The sequence below is a fragment of the Haematobia irritans genome, chromosome 4, assembly GCF_050003625.1.
Source record: "Haematobia irritans isolate KBUSLIRL chromosome 4, ASM5000362v1, whole genome shotgun sequence".
Taxonomy (NCBI): Eukaryota; Metazoa; Arthropoda; class Insecta; order Diptera; family Muscidae; genus Haematobia; species Haematobia irritans.
The window spans coordinates 77,782,545-77,798,696 of NC_134400.1; the positions used below are offsets into that span (position 1 = coordinate 77,782,545).

The 16,152-nt window shown below is 38.3% G+C and overlaps 1 protein-coding gene across 2 annotated transcripts in view; it reads right to left on the reverse strand.

Annotated features, from left to right (window-relative positions):
* Positions 1 to 16,152, reverse strand: part of LOC142234549 (segmentation protein paired-like) — a 373,789-nt gene that overhangs the window by 295,002 nt on the left and 62,635 nt on the right. The window lies entirely within an intron of this gene.

Below are 16,152 nucleotides of genomic sequence, written 5' to 3' on the forward strand. Positions count from 1 at the left end.
CGAGTCCGAACGGCGTTCCACATTCCTGTGAAACCACTTAGAGAAGCTTTGAAACCCTCAGAAATGTCACCAGCATTACTGAGGTGGGATAATCCACCGCTGAAAAACGTTTTGGTGTTCGGTCGTAGCAGGAATCGAACCCACGACCTTGTGTGTGCAAGGCGGGCATGCTAACCATTGCACCACGGTGGCTCCCGTGGTGCAATGGTAACGTAGTGGATTACACTCTGACGAAACCACTTTTCGACGAAAAATTTGAAACTCTAATTCCCAACAGTGAGGCGTAGTGTACACAGACCCCGGGGAATAAAAGATATATAGATTTCTACACTGATAGCTCCAAACTGGATGGACAAGTGGGTTTCGGAGTATATTCTAAAGATCTGGAACTTCGATTAGCGAAAAGATTACCTAATCACTGTAGTGGTTTTCAGGCTGAAATATTAGCAATAAGAGAGGTGGCGAATTGGCTGAGAAGTAATGTTCCAAAAAATGTTGGCATTAATATATACTCAGACAGTCAAACTGCAATAAAGTCCTTAGACTCTGTGTTCCTCAAGCCATCTTTCAACGATACAATATTCACCTAATATGGGTGCCTGGCCATAGGAACATACCGGGGAACTGCGAAGCAGATGAGTTAGCAAGGCTAGGAACTAACATACCTTACATATTCCAGGGGAATTTGAATCTGCTGGTATGTCTTTGGTTACCTACAAGCTTTTACTGCGTGAGAAGGCTGTTATGATGGCAAATGTTCGATGGAAGAATTGCAAGGCTTGTAACGACACCAAGCAAATATGGCCCCATTTAAGCTTAAACCGCACACTAGATATGCTAGTGTTCTCTAGACGTCAGATATCACTCCTGATAAGGCATAAGCGAATTTTAGGGGCATATAGCTTTAGATTACTGGCGGACCTGGAAAACGTTAACTTAAGCAGTCTGTTAATGCTTTTGGAACAATCTGGTTGGTTCTACAAAATAAAATAATAGAGAAGGTTCAGTGGTTAAAACTAGAAGTGCCCATATCGATGCTTTCATTCCAGAGTACGCTAAGTCAACTTAGCACGTTTTGACGGAGTTCGTTTCTTTTGTATTCGGATTGATGCAGTGTAGTCAGGTTGGGGATTTTCCCCCCAACCTAGGGGTTTTTTACATTTTTAGGGGTAATTTTTATTTGAGGGTATTTTTGGGTGTAAAAAGATATCTTAGACCTTTTATAGTGGAGCAATTCTAAACCAAATACGGAACAATTCTGTCAAGAATTATGAGAAAAAAAGATGCGGGAAGTCAACTCAAGTTCCTCAATATATGCAATAGCATTATTTTCGTTTTTTTTTTTCAAACACTTCTGTTGAAAGGGCATTTTTAATTTAACTTAGCAGTTAAATTTTCATTAAATTTTTGGTCTTATAATTTCTCGCGAATAACTATCATTTTTGTTTTTTTTTTATTATTTATACTTTATAACCCGTTGTTTTAATAAATTTGATTTAAAAGATTTATACAGTGAATTATTTTGTTTTGCCTGCTTTCCCCAGGGACGAAATTTTAGAAAAAACGAAATTCCCTTTTGTTATAAAGTAGTTTCTTAAAGAGCAAATAAACCCGAATTTGTGACAAGTGTTGTAATGATTTCATCTAATGATTTTTGTTCACTTCACAAGAACATTTAGTTTGTCTAAAATTTCGTTCCTCAGAAAAGAACCCTCTTCTTTCAGTATATATATAATTGTGGATTTTTTCACGAAATTTGGGACCCCTTTTTGTACTATTTACATTCTTAAATTTTTTTGGGGTTTTGAAAAAAGTCTAGACCAATTTAGGGTTTTTTCTTAAGAGTAGGGGGGGGGGGGGGGTTGGAGAATCAAACATCACCTGGCAACACTGGATTGATGTGACTTGAGTCTGTCAGATTTATCGGACAATTCTATCAAAAGTTATGGTAAAAATTGTACTTAGCCTGCGACTGACGTTTTAAAAAATGCCCATTCCAAAAAGGCCTAAGTATAGTTAGTACTGTTTACAACAGAATTGTAAAATATTTTTCAAAACTAAGTGAACATAGCATTCTTTAGAATGGACATTTATTTTTGCTATGATTTCTAAGTCTACTTAGCATACACATGATACATTTTTGAGTGTCGCTATGTTTACTTAGCATGTTATTTATTCCCCGATTAAACAAAAACATTTCGTACGTGCACCCACACGCAAAGAAAAAAAGTTTGAAAAACGTGTACCGAAAACGTTATTCTTTTGTTAGAGGTTTTTGAATTGCTTCGAAAATTTTAAACTTTTATAACCAAAAAAAATTGTTTGTTACAAAATTTTAATTTTTTTTCAATAAAAAAATTTATTTTTGAAACAACAACACAGTCCATTTCGTTTATATCAAACACTGTTCTTTTCTGACTTTAGGTCTTTAATAAGACACATTCTACAGCTCAAAATTTAATATACTACAATGTAATGTTGAACATTTTTTCGGAATCTTCCGAACATATCTGGAATATATGTAAAAACAAGTATATACTGCCGTAAGTTCGGCCAGGCCGAATCTTATGTACCCTCCAAAATGGATTGCGTAGGAACTTCTACGAAAGACTATCATTCATGCACAATCGAATTACTTGGGTTGTGGTATCTTAAAACTTCTTAACATCGTTTTCTAAATCGTGAGTTAGTCCATACGTGGTATATATTAGACAAAAAAGTTAAAGTGCATAGTTAAGTCTACAAATAATTACGAATCGATATGGACTTTTTGCACGGTACGTAGAGCCAGAATTGAAATATGGTGGTTGCTTATATGGGGGATCGATTTATCTGAGGGCACAATGCACCAAATTTCAACTCACTCGGATGAAATTTGCTCCTCCAAGAGCTCCAAATCTCGGGATCGGTTTATATGAGGCTATGTATGATTATGGACTGATATGGACCACTTTGGCATGGTTGTTAAATATCATATACTTCCACTACGTACCAAATTTCAAGCAGACCGGATGAATTTTGCTTCTCCAAAAGGCACCGGAGGTCAAATCTGGGGATCGGTTTATATGGGAGCTATAAATAATTATGGACTGATAGGAACCAATTCCTGCATGGTTGTTGGATACCATATCAAGTACCAAATTTCAACCGAATGGGAAGAATTTTGCTCTTCCAAGGGGTTCTGGAGGTCATATCTGGGGATCGGTTTATATGGGGCCTATATATAATAATACGGTCATAGTTCGGTCCTCAAAGTAATGCCAGATGTGCCTAACGTAGTGGATTACACCCTGGCAAAACCACTTTTCGACAAAAAGTTTGAAACTCTAATTCCCAACAGTGAGGCGTGGTGTACACAGACCCCGGGGAATAAAAGATATATAGATTTCTATACTGATGGCTCCAAATTGAATGGACAAGTGGGGTTCGGAGTATATTCTAAAGATCTGGAAATTCGAATAGCGAAAAGATTACCTAATCACTGTAGTGTTTTTCAGGCTGAAATATTGGCAATAAGAGAGGTGGTGAATTGGCTGAGAAGTAATGTTCCAACAAATATTGGCATTAATATATACTCAGACAGTCAACCTGCAATAAAATCCTTGGACTCTGTGTTCCTTAACTCAAAAACGGCCATAGACTGCCGCAAATCTCTCAACGAGATGGCTGAGCAGTACAATATTCACCTAATATGGGTGCCTGGTCATAGGAACATACCGGGGAACTGTGAAGCACATGTGTTAGCAAGGCTAGGAACTACCTTACATATTCCAGGGGAACTAGAATCTGTTGGTATGCCTCTGGCCACCTGCAAGCTCTTACTGCGTGAGAAGGCTGTTATGATGGCCAATATTCGATGGGAAAATTGCAAGGGTTGTAACGACACCAAGCAAATATGTCCCCATTTAAACTTAAACCGCACACTAGATATGCTAGTGTTCTCAAGGCGTCAGATAGCACTCCTAATATCTGCTATAACGGGTCGCTGCCTGATAAGCGAATTTGCAAAAACTATAGGTGCGAATTATAATGACTATTGTATAAGCTGTCATGACGTGGAGGAAAAGGAATCAATTTAACACCTCTTGTGTGAGTGTCCTGCTTTTTGTGTAAGGCGTAAGCGAATTTTAGGAGCATATAGCCTTAGATTACTGGCTGACATGGAAAACGTTAACTTAAGCAGTTTGTTAATGTTTTTGGAGCAATCTGGTTGGTTCCACAAAAGTAAATAATAGAGAAGGTTCAGTGGTTAAGACTAGAAGTGCCCATATGTAATAGGTACTTTTAGTTAAATGTGGTATCACAATGGACTGAATAGTCTAAGTGAGCCTGAAATTTAATCGGGCTGCCACTTTAACCTAACCTAACCTAACCTATATATAATAATGGACCGATATCATCCAATTTTTGTATGGGAGTTTGAGGTCATATATTAACACCACGTACAAAATTTCAACTGAATAAGATGAATTTTGGTCTTCCAAGAGGCTCTGGAGGTCAAATCTGGTGATCGGTTTATATGGGGGCTATATATAATTATGGACCGATGTGGACCAATTTTAGCATGGTTGTTACAGACCCTATACTAAAACCATGTACCAAATTTCAGCCGGATCGGATGAAATTTGCTTCTCTTAGCAGCCTCGCAAGCCAAATCGGGGGATCGGTTTACATCGGGGCTATATATAATTATGGACCGATGTGGATGAATTTTTGCATAGTTGTTAGAGACCATATACTAACACCTTGTACCAAATTTCAGCCGGTTCGGAATATTGCTCTAAGACCCCATCATATTGCTCTGACACCCCTCAGAATTTCACCACGACCCAGAATATATATACTTTATATTCTGGGTCGTGGTGAAATTCTGACTCGATCCGAGCATGTCCGTCCGTCCGTCCGTCTGTTGAAATCACGCTAACTTCCGAACGAAACAAGCTATCGACTTGAAACTTGGCACAAGTAGTTGTTATTGATGTAGGTCGGATGGTATTGTAAATGGGCCATATCGGTCCACTTTTACGTATAGCCCCCATATAAACGGACCCCCAAATTTGGCTTGCGAGGCCTCTAAGAGAAGCAAATTTCATCCGATCAGGCTGAAATTTGGTACATGGTGTTTGTATATGGTCTCTAAGAACCATGCAAAAATTGGTCCACATCGGTGCATACTTATATATAGCCCCCATATAAACTGATCACCAGATTTGACCTCCGGAGCCTCTTGGAAGACCAAAATTCATCTGATTCAGTTGAAATTTGGTACGTGGTGTTAATATATGGCCTCAAACTCCCATGCAAAAATTGGTCGAAATCGGTCCATAATTATATATAGCCCCCATATAAACCGATCCCCAGATTTGACCTCCGGAGCCCCTTGGAAGAGCAAAATTCATCCGATTCGGTTGAAATTTGGTACGTGATGTTAGTATATGGTATCCAACAACTATGCAGGAATCGGTTCATATCAGTCCACAATTTTATATAGCACCCATATAAACCGATCCCCAGATTTAACCTCCGGTGCCTTTTGGAGAAGCAAAATTGATCCGATCTGGTTGAAATTTTGTACGTCGTGGTAGTATATGATATTAAACAACCATGCCAAAAGTGGTCCATATCAGTCCATAATCATATATAGCCCCCATATAAACTGATACCGAGATTTGGTTTTGGAGCCTCTTGGAGGAGCAAATTTCATCCGAGTCAGTTGAAAATTGGTGCATTGTGCTAGTATATGGCCGTTAACAACCATGTCTAACTAGGTCCATATCGGTCTATAGTTATATATAGCCCTCAGATAAATCGATCCCCAATCACACAAAAATTGGTCCATATCAATAATTGTATAAAGCCCCCATATAAGCGACCCCCATATTTCAATTCTGGCTCCCTACGTACTGTGCAAAAGTCCATATCGATTCGTAATTATTTGTAGACTTACCTACACATACCTTCTTTGTCTAATATATACCACGTATGGACTAACTCACAATTTAGAAAACGATTTAGGATACCACAACCCAAGTAATTCGATTGTGGATGACAGTCTTTCGTGGAAGTTTCTACACAATCCATGGTGGAGGGTACATAAGATTCGGCCTGGCCGAACTTACGGCCGTATATACTTGTTTTGTGTTTGTCTTTATGAAATTGTTTTTACATCCTGGAAAAGAATAAACGATTATCACAAAAAGTATATACTTTTCTTCCAAATACACTTCCTTTCAACGAAAAGCAATGGGAAACGAACTTTGTTTGTCTAAAATTTCGTTTGGGAGGAAAGAATTGTTTTTTTGCGTGCAGAAAAAAGGGGCTCTAATGCCAACTGAACTTTAGTTTAGTTCATAAAGATTAGTTGATTTTAGTTAAATTTTGCACAATATGAGTAAATGTTCCTTATTTGAATAATTTTTTGCTAACTTTAATGACGTGAAATAAAAATAAGAAAAAAGTTGTATACAAATATAGTGCACAATTTTAGTAAAAAATAAAATAGTTTATATTTTCCTAAAATGGCAGAAGTTTGCTTAAATTGAGTTCATAAGTATCTCAAATGAGTAAATTTTACTAAAATTGTACCTGTCTCGAACTCCATACATAAAGACATTTTAACAATTTTTAAATCCATTTTTTCTTCCAACATATGAAATTTTCCTTAACAACAGAAAACAATTAATTATTTTTTAAAAATTTTATTCAATTTGACAAAAAGTATTAACTTATTTGTAACATGTTGCAATTAGAAAACTATTTTAGTTAAAATTTTCTAAAATAAACCAATTTTCATCCACGGTGGGGTCACTTTTTTGGGTGTGTAAGTAGTTGAAGTGTAGTTGTTTTTTGGGTATTTTTATACCCTCCACCATAGGATGGGGGGTATATTAACTTTGTCATTCCGTTTGTAACACATCGAAATATTGATCTAAGACCCCATAAAGTATATATATTCTGGGTCGTGGTGAAATTCTGAGTCGATCTGGGCATGTCCGTCCGTCCGTCCGTCCGTCCGTCTGTTGAAATCACGCTAACTTCCGAACGAAACAAGCTATCGACTTGAAACTTGGCACAAGTAGTTGTTATTGATGTAGGTCGGATGGTATTGCAAATGGGCCATATCGGTCCACTTTTACGTATAGCCCCCATATAAACGGACCCCCAAATTTGGTTTGCGAGGCCTCTAAGAGAAGCAAATTTCATCCGATCCAGCTGAAATTTGGTACATGGTGTTAGTATATGGTCTCTAACAACCATGCAAAAACTGGTCCACATCGGCCCATAATTATATATAGCCCCCATATAAACCGATCCCCCGACTTGGCTTGCGAGGCCTCTAAGAAAAGCAAATTTCATCCGATCCGGCTGAAATTTGGTACATGGTGTTAGTATATGGTCTCTAACAACCATGCAAAAACTGGTCCACATCGGCCCATAATTATATATAGCCCCCATATAAACCGATCCCCCGATTTGGCTTGCGAGGCCTCTAAGAGAAGCAAATTTCATCCGATCCGGCTGAAATTTGGTACATGGTGTTAGTATATGGTCTCTAACAACCATGCAAAAATTGGTCCACATCGGTCCGTAATTATATATAGCCCCCATATAAACCGATCACCAGATTTGACCTCCAGATTTGAAAATTCTTCCCATTCGGTTGAAATTTGGTACGTGATGTTAGTATAGAGTATCCAACAACCATGCAGGAATTGGTTCCTATCAGTCCATAATAATATATAGCTTCCATATAAACCGATCCCCAGATTTGACCTCCGGTGCCTTTTGGAGGAGCAAAATTCATCCGATCTGGTTGAAATTTGGTACGTGGTGGTAGTATATGATATTAAAGTCTTTAGTCTTTCGTAGAAGTTTCTACGCAATCCATGGTGGAGGGTACATAAGATTCGGCCTGGCCGAACTTACGGCCGTATTTTTTTATTCAACCGTCGAACTGAACGGACGTGTTTTCTAATAGCGGAGTATTTCATCGTAATAAGTACTTATTACGAATTTCACGTGTGGTGGAAATAATAAACCACCATGCAGCGAAATTCAAAGTCATCCACTGGGTTGCTAACTTCAGGGCCCAGTGGACGGGTAACGACTGAAGTTATAAATTTGGGCAGCGACCAAGAGTCAGGCCCAATTAATCGACCTGTAGACGGGTCGACTGGCGGTGACACTTTGGCAAGTCGAACCTTTTCTAAGGTGACGACATCAAAAGGAGGCAACCCCTCTCGAAAGAGATTCAAGGAACGAAGAAATGCTTTGTTTATCCTAAAGAAATTAGGATCAGTCGACCCAAGCACGTTGTCGGCTAAGCAAAGCGATTCCTTAAAATGGGCTCAAGGAATTCTTGAAGCTGGAAAAAGGGAACGATCACCGGATGAGCTACCATCCTCTAAACGGGATCAAAGATCGTTTGCCTCAGTTGCAAAAGACAGCCTTGTGATGGCTATTATTAATAAAGGAGCATTGGACGGTATGATTCCAAGGCAAAAATGGGGGGAAATTGAGAACGCGATGTCTGGTGTCTACTCAGAGGTGCGAAAAAAGTTTCCCGGACCAAGTCCTCGACGGCAAGATGCTGGATGGTATCAAGGACGATATAAGTTAATAGCTTTTGCAGACCAGAGGTCTATGGATTGCTTTAAAGCTGCATTGATGCTAATTGGTGAAGTTTGGGAAGGAGCCGCTTTGGAGTTAGTCGATAAAAAAGACATACCGGCTAAACCTAGAGCACATGCATGGATACCGGCAAACCCTCCTGATCCTGAGTCAATACTAGAGAGACTAAAAGAATGTAACCCAGATCTTCCAACCGCCGATTGGAAGGTTGGTCGTTTGGATGAGGTGGATGGACCAAGACGACATGCGGTGTTTATATTAAACATAGAGTCGCTGCCACATCTAGCACAGACCCAAGGACGTGTAAGTTATGGCTTTCATGATATCCATATGAAGGTATACAAAAGCGATCAGCCAAAGGATACCGAAACGGACAAGCCTCCGGTAGAGTCAGCAGTGAAAAAATCTCCTAGCGAAGCCAAAGGAGACATAAAACCTGCAGACTATGGCGAAAATCATATGCGGGAAGTTTCTACAGGCTCAAGCCTCACCAAAGCTGAACCGCGGATTGTTGCGAGAGTCACCGAGATCTGTGAAGAGGAAGCCCTTGATGACTCAATTGAAGCGGCTGATGTGACGGTGGTTGAAAATTTGGATGGTTCTACGGTTCCTCCAGATAAATCTTCACCATTGTAAGGCCGCTTGTGCTGCCTTAAAAGTTCTCCTGATGAAAGGAGACATAGATATAGTTCTTATTCAAGAACCATACATATATAAGAACAAGATCTGTGAATTAAGCACTCCGGGTTTCAAACTTTTGCATAATACCGGTAACGATATAAATCGAGCATGTATAATTGCTAAAAACGAACTAAACTTGTTTCTGCTTCCTTCATTGAGCAATGCAGACACTGTCGTAATTGGGTATCTTCGGTCTACATGGGACATGATAGGGATATGCCACCCTGTGCCGTTAAGACTTTAATTGAGGAGTCACTAAAAACAAAGACAAAACTCATTATGGGATGCGATGCAAATGCACATCATAGTATTTGGGGAAGTAGTGATACTAATGCAAGGGGAGAGTCGCTAATAGAGTTTATTTTGCGTACTAACCTGGTAGTTTGCAATAAGGGAGATGCACCAACCTTCGTCACCAGGAACAGACAAGAGGTTTTGGACGTAACGTTGACCTCTCCGGAACTGAATGATAAGATATCTGAGTGGCAAGTTTTGAGGGAACATAGCTTCTCAGATCATCGCTACATCAGTTTCAGATTGGCTATTCGTACTTCAAAGACCATATTTCCGCCAAATGTTAGGAAAGCTGATTGGAATAGGTATAGGGAATCGTTCAATGTGATGATACCGGAAGTGCCGGAGACAAATATGGGCACTGTGCAAGATATCGAACACGCAGTGGAGCGGATTACTAAGGCCTTCAACATTTCACTGAAAGCTGCATGCCCTAGAGGAAAGCCAAGGGGAAAAAATCGGCCGCCATGGTGGACTACGGAGTTAAGTAATATGAGGAAATCCTGCAGGAAGCTCTTTAACAAAGCAAAGTCCACAAGAGCTCTGGACGATTGGGACACTTACAAGATGAATCTGAGAGAATATAAACGAGAACTGAGAAGGTCTCAACAAAACTCTTGGGATGATTACTGTAGCAGTATTGAGAATACGTCAGAGGCTTCCAGACTACGGAAGGTACTAGCATCCACTAACACCGCTCCAGGTTTCATTAAAACATCGGAGGGAAATTGGACAACGTCCAGTGAGGAGACGTTGGAGGTACTTTTGGACACACACTTCCCTGGAAATCAGACGGTTGATTCATGTTCTCGTGGTGTAACAAAGGCTCAGCGGTCATTTCCTATCGAGGAAATTGTGTCGGAATCTAGAATAAAATGGGCTTTAAATAGCTTTGGACCATTCAAATCCCCCGGACCTGAAGGAATTACTCCGGCGGAATTACAAGCTGTGGCTGAAAGAATTATCCCCTGGTTGACGGAGATATATAAACGATGTGTAAACTTAGCATGTATTCCAGAAAAGTGGAGGGAAACAAAAGTCGTCTTCATACCTAAAGCAGGAAAAGCCTCTCACTCGAGTGCGAAGGATTTCCGACCAATCAGCTTATCCTCATTCCTACTTAAGACCCTGGAGAGGATGATAGACATGTATCTTTGAACTAGCGTGGATTCAAGTTTACTCTCGAAACGACAGCATGCATACTCGAAGGGCAGGTCTTCTGAGACCGCATTGCATGAACTAGTCAGCTTTATTGAAAACTCACTATCTGTCAAAGAATACGCAATCGTGGCGTTTCTAGACATCGAAGGGGCGTTCAATAATGTCCATCCGAGCTCGATATTAAATGGACTGACAACTCTGAATGTTGATCCAGGTATACTTAAGCTGTTAGACGAACTTCTAACAAAGAGACGTATTTCAGCCACACTAGGGCAAGCAAACATACAAAGGTATGTGAACAGAGGCACTCCCCAAGGAGGAGTTCTATCACCTCTTCTTTGGAATGTTGCTATAAACAACCTTCTGGTTTCCCTGGAAAACGAAAGGATAAAAGTGGTGGCATACGCAGACGATGTGGCCCTAGCAGTTAGGGGAAAATTCCCATCCACAATCAGAGATGTGAGTGTGCAAAATACCTTGGCGTTATTTTGGACAGGAAGCTGAATTTTAGGCTTAATATTGAAGAGAGGGCGAGAGAAGCCACGGTAGCTTTGTACTCGTGCAAAAAGGCAATAGGGAAAAAGTGGGGACTAAGACCAAAAATTGTGCATTGGCTATACACGGCAGTAGTTAGACCTATAATGCTATATGGTGTTGTAGTCTGGTGGCCGGCACTTCAGAAACCGACTTGTTTAGATAAAGTTCAGCGTATGGCGAGCTTATGTATCTCAGGCGCATTTAGTAAGACAGGAACAGACTCCCTTAATGTCATGCTACATCTATTGCCTTTAGACATTTTGGCCAAACAGTCAGCTGCAACAACGGCTGTGCGGTTGTGCGAGCTATCGCTGTGGTCGCAAAAAATGTGCGGTCATAGTTCGGTCCTCAAAGTAATGCCCGATGTGCCTAACGTAGTGGATTACACCCTGGCAAAACCACTTTTCGACAAAAAGTTTGAAACTCTAATTCCCAACAGTGAGGCGTGGTGTACACAGACCCCGGGGAATAAAAGATATATAGATTTCTATACTGATGGCTCCAAATTGAATGGACAAGTGGGGTTCGGAGTATATTCTAAAGATCTGGAAATTCGAATAGCGAAAAGATTACCTAATCACTGTAGTGTTTTTCAGGCTGAAATATTGGCAATAAGAGAGGTGGTGAATTGGCTGAGAAGTAATGTTCCAACAAATATTGGCATTAATATATACTCAGACAGTCAACCTGCAATAAAATCCTTGGACTATGTGTTCCTTAACTCGAAAACGGCCATAGACTGCCGCAAATCTCTCAACGAGATGGCTGAGCAGTACAATATTCACCTAATATGGGTGCCTGGCCATAGGAACATACCGGGGAACTGCGAAGCGGATGAGTTGGCAAGGCTAGGGACTACCTTACATATTCAAGGGGAATTAGAATCTGTTGCTATGCCCCTGGCTACCTGCAAGCTCATGCTGCGTGAGATGGCTGTTATGATGGCAAATGTTCGATGGGAGAATTGCAAGGGATGTAACGACACTAAGCAAATATGGCCCTATTTAAACTTAAACCGCACACTAGATATGCTAGCGTTCTCGAGACGTCAGATATCACTCCTGATATCTGCTATAACGGGTCGCTGTCTGATAGGCGAATTTGCAAAAACTATAGGCGCGAATTATAACGACTATTGTATGAGCTGTCATGATGCGGAGGAAAAGGAATCAATTAAACACCTCTTGTGTGAGTGTCCTGCATTTTGTGTAAAGCGCAAGCAACTTTTAGGAGCATAGCTTCAGATTACTGGCGGATCTGGAAAACGTTAACTTAAGCAGTCTGCTAATGTTTTTGGAACAATCTGGTTGGTTCAACAAAGAAAAGTAATCAAGAAGGTTCAGCGGTTAAAACTAGAAGTTCCCATCTGTAATAGGTACTTTTAGTTAATGTGTTATCGCAATGGAAGGAATAGTCAAAGTGAGCCTGAATCTTAATCGGGCTACCACTTAACCTAACCTAGGGTGTTTAGAATTTCTTCGAAAATTTATATATATATATATATATATATATATATATATATATATATATATATATATATATATATATATATATATATATATATATATATATATATATATATATATATATATATATATATATATATATATATATATATATATATATATATATATATATATATATATATATATATATATATATATATATATATATATATATATATATATATATATATATATATATATATATGAGCCTGAAACTTAATCGGTCTGCCACTTTAACCTAACCTAACCTAACCTGTCCTTCTTTATTAAAACAACGAAATTTTCGTTCATTTTCGTAAATTTTACGAAGAACATTTAACGAATATACGAAGGTTAGGTTAGGTGGCAGCCCGATGTATCAGGCTCACTTAGACTATTCAGTCCATTGTGATACCACATTGGTGCTGCCCGATTCCATGTTAAGCTCAATGACAAGGGACCTTCTTCTTATAGACGAGTCCGAACGGCGTTCCACATTACAGTGAAACCACTTAGAGAAGTTTTGAAACCCTCAGAAATGTCACCAGCATTACTGAGGTGGAATAATCAACCGCTGAGAAACTTTTTGGTGTTCGGTCGAAGCAGGAATCGGACCCACGACCTTGTGTATGCAAGGCGGGCATGCTAACCATTGCACCACGGTGGCTCCCAACGAATATACGAAACGTCTACGAATATTCTACATTAATTTTTCTTCGTAAAAAGTTCGTACACAGAAAAAAGTGTCTTGTGAATTGAATGACCATTTTAACTTCAACATAGCTCAAAAATTTACCATAACGAAAATTAACTAAGCTTTTTAGTTCACTAACTACGAAATGGGAAGGATTTTTCCTTAAATAAATTTCCAACATACACTGATAGAAATAGTTTCGTTATATTAACGAAATGTTTCATTAAAAGTGAGCCAATGAAACAAATTCGTTAATACAATGAAATTTTTCGTTATTATAACGAATTTTCTGTTAATCAACGTAACGTTTCGTACTATTAAAGATTTATTTCATTGTATAAATGAAAATGATTCGTTATTTTAATGAAAAAATTTCGTTGGCTCAGTTTTAATGAAATTTTCTTTGTGTGTAGTAGTTGTTATTGTATTATAAAAATACATAGGCAATATACGAAATGTGGTCAAGTTACTAGGAAAATTTTTGTATGGCAACAAATTTTTGTTGTAAAAATTAACTTAAACACATTACCGATTTGTGTGATGGCTACCTATAGCTTATTCCCCTTTTTATTATAAGTTGGAGTACTTTTCCTCACATTGAAAGTTTTAGATAATGTATTTTAAAAATTATTTAACCCTTTGACGACGAATGGGACATATATGTCCCATTTCGTATTTCCGATGTAAAATCTACATTGATCAAAAAAAACATAGATTCTATCGACGAAGAACACGTAGCTATGAAGTTGTAAATTTAAATTTGGGCGTACTTTGTGGGTGCGAAAGTTATAAACATGAAAAATCTGGATTTTTATTCACTAAATATTTTTTTTTTATTTCAAGTAGTGGTTGTCTGAGGTGGCTGTATTTTTGGTATAATGTGTATCAACTCATCCTCTATCGATAATGGTTTAAATGAACTATTTCGGCTACATAGTTTTTCTAAAAAGGTACCGGCAGTAATGGGACATATGTGTCCCATTCATCGTCTAGGGTAAGAAAAATGATCAACCAACACAATGTGGGGAATGTATCTATATTTTGTAGTATATGGACCTACGACGGTAAATGCAACATTTGGTGTGACGCATGTCAACTTCCCATCTTCCTAAGTGTATTGTCTTTGGTTTTTATTCCAAAGACAGTGTGGATGAATTTCTGGAATGTTCCTTGTTTGTTGTTGGTATCTGGTGATAGTTGTTTTGTTGCAATAGCGAGACCAGAACAAAGACAATAAATTTTAGGAAGATGTGAATTGAGCTTGTTCTTCCTCTTTTTCTCCAGAAAAAAGAGATTATTACCATATTCCATGAGAAGTTGCAACTTTTTTCGGCTTCTCTTTTTCATTTTGCATTCGTAACAAAATTTAATTTACTTATTTTAGCAATTTTTTTTAACTTTTAAAAGAACAAAAACACTTTAGACAGTATTTTATTAATAATGTAGTGCAATCGACACAGCAATTTGCGTGAACTTTGATGAAAATAGCAAAATAAAACTTGTCGTCATCAAACCAATAAGTTCGGTGCGGTTTTCCTACACGCAAAGAAAAAAAAAACGTTTGGAAAACGTGTACCGAAAACGTTTTTCTTTTGTTAGAGTTTTTTGAATTGCGAAAAGTATACACTATTATCACCAAAAATTCGTTTGGTACAAAATTTTTGTTTTTTCAATAAAAAAAAGTAAAGTTATTTTGGAACCAAAACCACAGTCCATATCGTTTATCTCAAACACTGTTCTTTTCTGACTTTAGGTCTTTAATAAGACACATTTTAAAGTTCATAGTAAAAATTTAATATAGTAGAATGTAATGTTGAACATGTTTTCGGAATCTTCCGACCATATCTGGAATATATGTAAAAAAAAAACTTTGGTCGAAGCAGGGATCGAACCCACGACCCTTGGCATGCAAGCCGTAGCAACCACTGCTCCACGGTGCCAACTAAATGTATTTTTCTGTTAAATAAACTTTGTTTAATCGGCTCGTGGGCGCCGCAAGCTATTGATAACGGCTACATAGCTCAGTGTATAATGTGTTGGCTTACAAATTGCATGGTCCGCGGTTCGATTCTCCGTCCAGACGAAAGGAAAAAAAATTTAAAATTTATAAAATCGTATAATTCTTCTACATTGTTTGTATTACAGAAAAAGGTGGTAAGAAATAAAAAACTTCGTGGAAGTGAGAAAGATGTGAGGGAAAATGCAATTAGCCAGAAAAAATTTTTTTTGATTTAGTCTTTATGCAATTGTTATTACATCCTGGAAAAGAATAAACGTTTATCACAAAAAGTATATACTTTTCTTCCAAATACACTTCGTTTCAACGAAAAGCAAATGAGAAACGAACTTTGTTTGGGAGGAAAGAATTATTTTTTTGCGTGTACAAGAATGATACTAATCTCTGTTTTCTCGTACCAACACTATCAAAGCTCAATTTACATCTTCAGTAAATTTATGGTCTTTGGGTCAGAAAGGGATCGTGTGCGTGGATTTGTTATTTTTCTTGCTGCTTTTGTTTTTCTTTACGGCAGGTATGTGTCCTTTTATGACTATTTCGAGTTTTTTTTTTGGTTGAATTTAGTTCTGCACCCAGAGAAGGAATATGATCACCTCAAACATGTTATAAGAGCAAAATGTTATTTTTGGGTGGTGACCATGTAACATGGTTTT